Genomic DNA, 8,285 nt, shown 5'->3' on the forward strand with positions numbered 1-8,285 from the left:
AAGGAGACCAGTTTTCTGATGGAATCTTAAGCCTCTTTGCAAAAAGAAAATTAGTGGGTGTGGTTCATGCCGTCACACTGGTGGGGCAGGTCCTCATAGAGCTGGGAGCCGGCCTCAAAGAGATCAGGGTGCCATCTTCAAAGGGCACCCCGATCCACTCTGCAGCTTATTAGCCCCATCACGGAAGTATTGGGGGCATTCCCCCTAACCCAACACATGTCAACGCACCCCCACTCTCATGGAGCTCTTACTAGGGTCATAGAATCATAGAATTTACAGAGCAGAAGGAGACCATTCGGCCCATCGAGTCTGGACCGGCCACTGGAAAGACCACCCCACCCAAGCCCATGCTTCCACCCCATCCCCGTAACCCAGTAACCCCACCTAACCTTCCGTCCCTGGCACTGGGCCCCGGCACAGGTTGGCACTGCCAGGTTGGCAATGTGCCCCCGGATGGATCCTCTTGATTGTTTCGTGCCCGGCCAATCTGGTTGTAAACCTTGCAGGTGTGATGTCACATCAGCAAGGTGTGATTATTTTGAGAGGGGGTCCATTTGCCAGGGGCGGCAATAATGGTTTAAAATATATTAAAATTTATTAAAATGAGGTCACGCCCTTTGGGGAGTGAATCGCTGAATACCATGGGCGAGGGGTTGTGGAAAATCAGGAAATGTGATCTTTCTGGCGTGAATCGCGTTTCCCAATTCTCACAAGATTGTCTGCCTTTCCGTGGACAGCGAGCGCAGGCTCAAGATCGCGTCCTCTGGATTTTACATAATCATGGAAAAATTTAACAATATGAAATTTGTTTTTTCAGGGTCATAGAGGTGTTCCAGCCGTAGTTATGACTTAATATCTGCTAAAACTCAGGTATACCTCATTAAATTCAGTCCAAAGACATGCAATTAGGTGGACTGGTCATGCTAAATTGCCCCTTGGTTTCCAAAGGTTAGGTGGGGTTACTGGGTTAGGGCAGGGCCTAGGTAGGTGCTCTTTCAGAGGATTGGGGCAAACTTGATGGGCCAAATGGCCTCCTTCTGTACTGTAGTGACTAATATTCTATGATTAACAAGGCAAAACTTTAGCAGGAATGTTTAAGAGATGTTACAGTGGAAAAGTGGATGTTTTTATCAATTAAGTGGTTTCTAATTATATACTGTCTATGGGGACTCGACAGTGCACACACCTGGTGTTATTTGTTTGCGCATTGCTGTTTCTGGGTTGGATTTTACTTCCCGAGAGGTACAACCAACCATAAGGCTCTCAGGTACCGGTGGTGGAACCAGAAGTGGTGGTCAATGCTGGTATTGTATTGCTGCTTCTGCAACGTATCAACAATGGATCCTCCAGAGTCAGGTAAATGGAATGGGATAATGAACACTGGAAGGAGGTCTCCAGAAAGGAGGTTGAGGGTGGTGGAGGGAGGGGTGTTGGCAGCCAGGGCACGGCCTGGCTTCTCGCAGGTATCTCCATTCCGAAATCCAGTTCCCTCGATCAGGCACAGAGTGGCTGAGACTTTGGAAGGCCACAGACACACTTGATAGGGTTTGCTGTGCAGTTATCCCACTGGTAGAATTTGAGCTGTGGTGGTATGAGGCCCTTAACAGGTTACTTACGGACTGTGCACAAGTCCTCTCTTCCGGGTTTAATCAGGAGGCGGGAAGGTGGCAGCATCACAACCCTTCATCCCCCTGTTCGTTCACATTCACCACCCTTTGTTAAAGGAATATGGTCAAAACTAAATGCAGCCACAAAATGATTGGAGTTGCACTTTCAAATGTTTGTTCAATTTATTCGTACAAGAACCTGGCCAGATTCAGGTCACTGGAACCTAAGTAAAAATGCTCTTTTGTTTCATAAGTGGCAAAGCAATGTACTTCTCTCAGCATTAGTTTCTCATCATCATGAATGATGAGAAGTAAGCAATTGTTCTCTTCTCTGCTGAGTGAGGATATTAGGAAGTGTCCGAGCTTACATTCCAAATCAGGATCAACCACTCTTCGGTTTTGTATAGCATGGGTTAAATGAAAGGTAAATAACTGTTTACTTTCTGTCACTATTTACCTTTACACAACAACTAAGGAGATGCGTCAGCCAGACCCTTGACAGTTATACTTTAACTAAATAATCAATTTGACATTTTACAGAGCAAGCAGTTACTTGCAAATTATTTTAAATGTTCTGCTAGTTTTGCAAAAGAAGAGTATCTCCTGAGTAGTGAAACTAAATAGAGTTTGACTGAAACTGTCATTAATTGCGTGCCGAAAATAAGACACGGGGATCTTTCTTCAACTCTCTGGCCCACTGAGTTTCTTTCATAGTTTATTTGAAATAAGGACCCATGGAATAGTTTCCAGGCTTTAAGTTAATTATTGTCGATACACATCGATTTAAACTTATTCTTCAGGCGCAATGGGTTCATTTAAACCACAACTTTAAAGTACCTCTTTCACATTCAACTGAACCTTCCGAACTTCCACGAAAACAACAACACCTATGAGTTCCCTGCCAAGTCACACATAATACTAAATAAATTCCCATTCCTATATTTTGTTGCATGGCCAAATTCCTGAAGCTCCCGGCCTAACAGCTCTTTGGATTTACCTACACATGAAGTTCAGCGACTCAAGAAGTCAAGCCAAGGGTATGAATAGTAAATGTTGTTGTGCACAGCCTGTGAACAAGCAAAAAAAATATATTTTTGCAGCTGCAGAGTGATGTCAGGCTTCAAAGAAGAGATGTGATGGAAATGATAGGCTTCCATCGCTTGGATCAAACATTACAACTTCTTGGACCTCTGGGGACTTGTTGAACCCATGTGGAGTTCATTTTAGTCTCTATAAAGATTTAAATCTTCACTGATCAGAAGAGAGTTCGGTGATGCACACAAGGATAGAGTTGGCTCACGAGCCAATTGTACACCATAAATGGGTTACTGCCCAATTGGGACCTGTACTGCAGCCAGCAGGCCGGTGTTTTTCGGGGAAAATGCAGTATAAGGATATTTGAAATGATAATAGTACACGGCATTTTTCTGATTAAACGCAATGGTAAATGATTATTTCTACTGTACTGAATTAGTTAGTTACTTTAAGCGTGCATGATATTGAGCCATTTAAAATAAACAGATTTACACCCATCTAAAAATAGGACACAGGAATGTAATCCAAATGCCTTAAACATTGTTTATTGGAAAATCTGCTCTTTTATCTTTAGTTCAGCCAGCCATAATCTAGCATCCTTAAGTTGTTACAAATGAATATTATACAACACTTCCTGGAGTTTATCAAAACCTCAACATGTGTTAAATTTCATTCCTCGCACGTTATGACAGAATTTGTAACTCAATAGTTCATTGCAAAATAGAGAAAACTCCAACAACCTATCACAACAACTGGATGTCTCAAAGTACTTCACAACTTATGAAAAACTTTTAAAAAGTAGGAAATGTGGCAGCCAAGTTATGTACTTGGCTCCCACAGACAGCAAAGTGACAATGTAACAGGAGGAGCCCAGCACACATGTGTAAAAGACAAGGCTGAGGCATTCGCAACAATCTTCAGCCAGAAGTGCCGAGTGGATGATCCATCTCACTCTCCTCCGGAGGTCTCCGGCACCACAGATGTCAGTCTTCAGCCAATACAATTCACTCCATGTCATATCAAGAAATGGCTGAAGGCACTGGATACTGCAAAGGCTATGGGCCCTGACAATATCCCGGCAGTAGTACTGAACACGTGTGCTCCAGAACTGGCCGCACCCCAAGCCAAGCTGTTCCAGTACAGCTACAACACTGGCATCTACCTGGCAATGTGGAAAATTGCCCAGGTGTGTCCTGTACACAAGAAACAGGACAAATCCAACCCAGCAAATTATTGCCTGTCAGTCTGCTCTCCATCATCAGCAAAGTGATGGAAGTATTCACAACAGTGTATCAAGCAGCACTTTCTCAGCAATAACCTGCTCATGGATGCTCAGTTTGGGTTCCACCAGGGTCACTCAGCTCCTGACCTCATTACAGCATTGGTTCAAACATGGACAAAAGAGCTGAATGCCAAAGTTGAGGTGAGAGTGACTGCCATTGACATTAAGGCAGCATTTGACCGAGTATGGCACCAAGGAGCCCTAGCTAAACTAGAGTCAATGGGAATCACGGGAAAAGCTCTCCACTGGTTGGAATCATACCTTGTACAAAGGAAGATGGTTGTGTTGGTTGGAAGTCAATCATCTCAGCTCCAGGACATCACTACAGGAGTTCCTCAGGGTAATGTCCTCGGCACTGCCATTTCAGCTCCTGCATCAATAGCCTCCGTTCCATCATAAGGTCAGAAGTGGGGATGTTCGCAGATGACTGCACAATGTTCAGCACCATTCGCGACTCCTCAGACAATGAAGCAGTCCTGGTCCAAATGCAGCAAGACCTGGACAATATTCAGGCTTGGGCTGACAAGTTGCAAGTAACATTCGTGCCACACAAGTACCAGGCAATAACCATCTCCTACAAGAGAGAATCTAACCACCACCCCTTGACATTTAATGGCATTACAATCGCTGAATTCTCCACAATCAACATCCTGGGCATTACCATTATCAGGAACTGAACTGAACTAGCCATATTAATACTGTGGCTGCCAGGGCCGGTCAAAGACTATGAATCCTATGGCAAGTAATTCACCTCCTGACCCCAAAGCCTGTCCATCATCTACAAAGCACAAGTCAAGAGTGTAATGGAATACTCTCCACTTGCCTGGATAAGTGCAGCTCCAACAACATTCAAGAAGCTCGGCACCATCCAGGATAAAGCAGTCCGCTTGATGCTCCCCCTTCCACAAACATTCAAACCCTCCACCACGGATGAACAGCGGCAGCCATATGTACCATCTACAAGAATCACTGCAGTAACTCACCAAGGTTCCTTAGACAACACCTTGCAAACCCACGATTACTCCCATCCCATCCCATCGAGAAGGACAAGAGCAGCAGATACCTGGGAACGCCACCACCTGGAGGTTCCCCTCCAAGTCACTCACCGCTCTGATGTGGAAATATATCGCCGTTCCTTCACTATCGCTGAGGCAACATCCTTGAACTCCTTCCTTAACAGTACAGTTGGTGTATCTACACCTCAAGGACTACAGCAGTTCAAGAAGGCAACTCACCACCACCTCCTAAAGGGTAACTAGGGATGGGCAATAAATGCTGGCCTAACCAGCATTTCCCGGAAATTAATAAAAAAAAGATAATAATCTGCTTTCTAAGATGTTGATTGAGGGGCAAATAGTGGCCTAGGACAATAACTCCACTGACCTTCTTTGATAGTGCATAGGATTATAGGGACATGTCATTGTATATATTCAAGGTTGAATTAGATACATTTTTGATTGTCAAGGGAGTCAAGGGTTTGGGGTAAGAAAGGAGAGTGGAATTGAGGCCACAATCAGATCAGCCATGATTTTAGTGATTGGCAGATCAGGCTCGAGGTTGAATGACTCCTAATTTTTGTGGCTTTATGGACCTTTAACATCCACCCAAACAGGGCCTCAGTTATACATCTCATCTAAAGACGACACTTTTTTAATATATATTCTTTATTGGGATATGGGAGTTTGTTGTCCATCTCCAATTGCCCTTCAGGTGCTGGTGAGCTGCCTTCTTGGACTGGTGCAAACAATAGGGACACCAATAGTGCTGTTAGGAAGGACCTTCGAGGATTCTGATTTGGTGACAGTAAGGGAACAGCGATATAGTTCCAATCCAGGATGATGGAGACAATGCCTAAGCAAAACATTAAATGGTCACACTATGTCAGATCAATGAAGTGTACGAGCCAAAGAGTTCAGTGGAAACTGAGTTCAGTTCACAGAAGTGGCTGAGAAGAGGCCAACATCTTTAAAAAGAGCCTTTTGAAAATGTTGACATATTACCCAAACTGCAACAGCAGGCGAACAGATGGTTGTGAATGAAGGAAAGCTATCATATAGAACCCAAAAGAAAAAAACATGCAAAAGGAAACTGAAACTGTTCCGCAGGAAAATGTTTGTATCAAAGCTGTGTTGGAAGAACTCAACCAAAAGTGCAGCCAGGAACAACAGCAGGCAGCATATGCACTGAAAGAAGAAGTTGTCTTGAAAGGCTCTTTGAAAAATCAATACATTGCCCTGAAAAGCCTGAGGAGTTAAAATAGAGTTCAGAAAAAGTTGCGTTTGAACCATCAGTATCATAAAAGCAATGCACTGAAAAACAGCTTGAGTTGGCAAGAGGTCAGCAAGAAAATAAGCAATTGAAAGACAAGCTGATTGTCCTTTAAGATCAAATACAAATGAAGTACATAACCCTTTATCAGCAGGAACAAATGAAGACAGTCTTGAACAGTAGAATGGAAAAAACAGCAGAACAAACTCGAGAAGACTCTGTTTAATTGCAAGAAAACTCAAGATAAAACAATTGAGCTTTGCAAACAAAAGGAAAACTGGTTGACGGACGTTCACACGCTACAAAGATCCTTCAGGTCAAAGTTTGTTCCTCGGAAATATTACAAAGCGAAGCAAAATTAATTTGATGCCACTGAACAAACTGAAGAACCAGTTGCAGAGAAACTCAGCAATGTTCAATATCCCAGGAGGAGGCCAAAAGGTACAAGAAAGAGATATTGAAGAGCTGATGAACCTGCCAAGTGGAAAAGAGGAGGAAAAGCCTTGGAGTTTTCCAAGCTGTGAGTTGCAACATTATAAAAAACACATAAAATGAGATGTGCAGTATGAAAAAGCAAGTCCAGACTTGAAAAGCAAAAATGGAAAATGCTAAGAAACAGATTGAGGATCTAACAAGTGAATTAGACAAGTTTAAGGAGCAGTCAATGACAACGGAAACAAGACTCTGAAAAGAACTGAATGCCCAAGTGAAGTTGTTAAATTTGTATAAGATTTCCACAGATAATTCTGAACAAAAAACAACCAAGCTCACCAGAGTAGTTGCTGAGCTAATCAGAAGATTAATAAACTTGAAAATGAATTGGAGAATAAGGGAGTAAAACAAATTTGGTAAAATTCTGGAACAAGTGCAAACGATGATTCCATTTTTGAAATGTAAACTTCGCCATGGAAAAATAAAACCTGAGTCCACTCGATGAATGAACGGAGCAAACATTCCCTTTGTAATGATAAGCCCATGACATCCAATCCAAGAAGGTGGATTGTTGATAAAGAGAAATTCACCTCAAAAGAGTGCAAAAAATGAATCAAATGGTGACAACCAAGCGTCAGAAATACATAATACTATGATTCAAACTTTGAACCAATAAAGTCAACTCAAAGACTTTCACTGCTCCAAATGTGACCAGAATGAGAACTGGAAGAATCATTCAGCCTCCAGATGGTCTGAGTTTGCAATGTTTCTGAAACTTGACGGGTGTAGAAGTGGTTGTATGGAAATAAAGATTGTATTGTAAATATATTTGGGTAAGAGTTTTGGGGGGAGGTGTAATATAAAGGTGTTCGATAGAACACGGATCAATGTGGGACTTGGGGAAATATTACCACCCTTGTAGTGATTTAGAAGATAACATTATAGTAGACTCTGTGTCGAAGAGTCTGAAAGAAGCCAGCATTAAGACAGCACCCATGCAGGGCTATATCATGTCTATGTATATAGTTATGAGTTGTTAATTAACATTTAATGCTCAACGGTACAAGCCTCCAGATCTCTCAGTGCGACTCCAAACTAGCATGCAGGGGAACTCACAGTGGTCGAGTTCTCATGTATCAACTGCCCTTGTCCTATGTAGTAGAAGGGTTTGGAAAATGCAGTTGAATGCAACTTGACAAGTTGCTGTTGTTTTGCCAGGGTTGCTTCATGCCATAGAACATAGAACATAGAACAGTACAGCACAGAACAGGCCCTTCGGCCCTCAATGTTGTGCCGAGCCATGATCACCCTACTCAAACCCACGTATCCACCCTATACCCGTAACCCAACAACCTCCCCCTTAACCTTACATTTATTAGGACACTACGGGCAATTTAGCATGGCCAATCCACCTAACCCGCCCATCTTTGGACTGTGGGAGGAAACCTGAGCACCCGGAGGAAACCCACGCACACAGGGGGAGGATGTGCAGCCTCCACACAGACAGTGACCCAGCTGGGAATCGAACCTGGTACCCTGGAGCTGTGAAGCATTTATGCTAACCACCATGCTACCCTGCTGCCCCTTGCTACCCTGCTGCCCCATGCCGCATGTTTAGTCAAAAGCACCCTTGATGTCATGGCAGTGCAAAAAACACTCCT

The sequence above is a fragment of the Scyliorhinus canicula genome, chromosome 13 (genome assembly GCF_902713615.1).
Source record: "Scyliorhinus canicula chromosome 13, sScyCan1.1, whole genome shotgun sequence".
Lineage (NCBI taxonomy): Eukaryota > Metazoa > Chordata > Chondrichthyes > Carcharhiniformes > Scyliorhinidae > Scyliorhinus > Scyliorhinus canicula.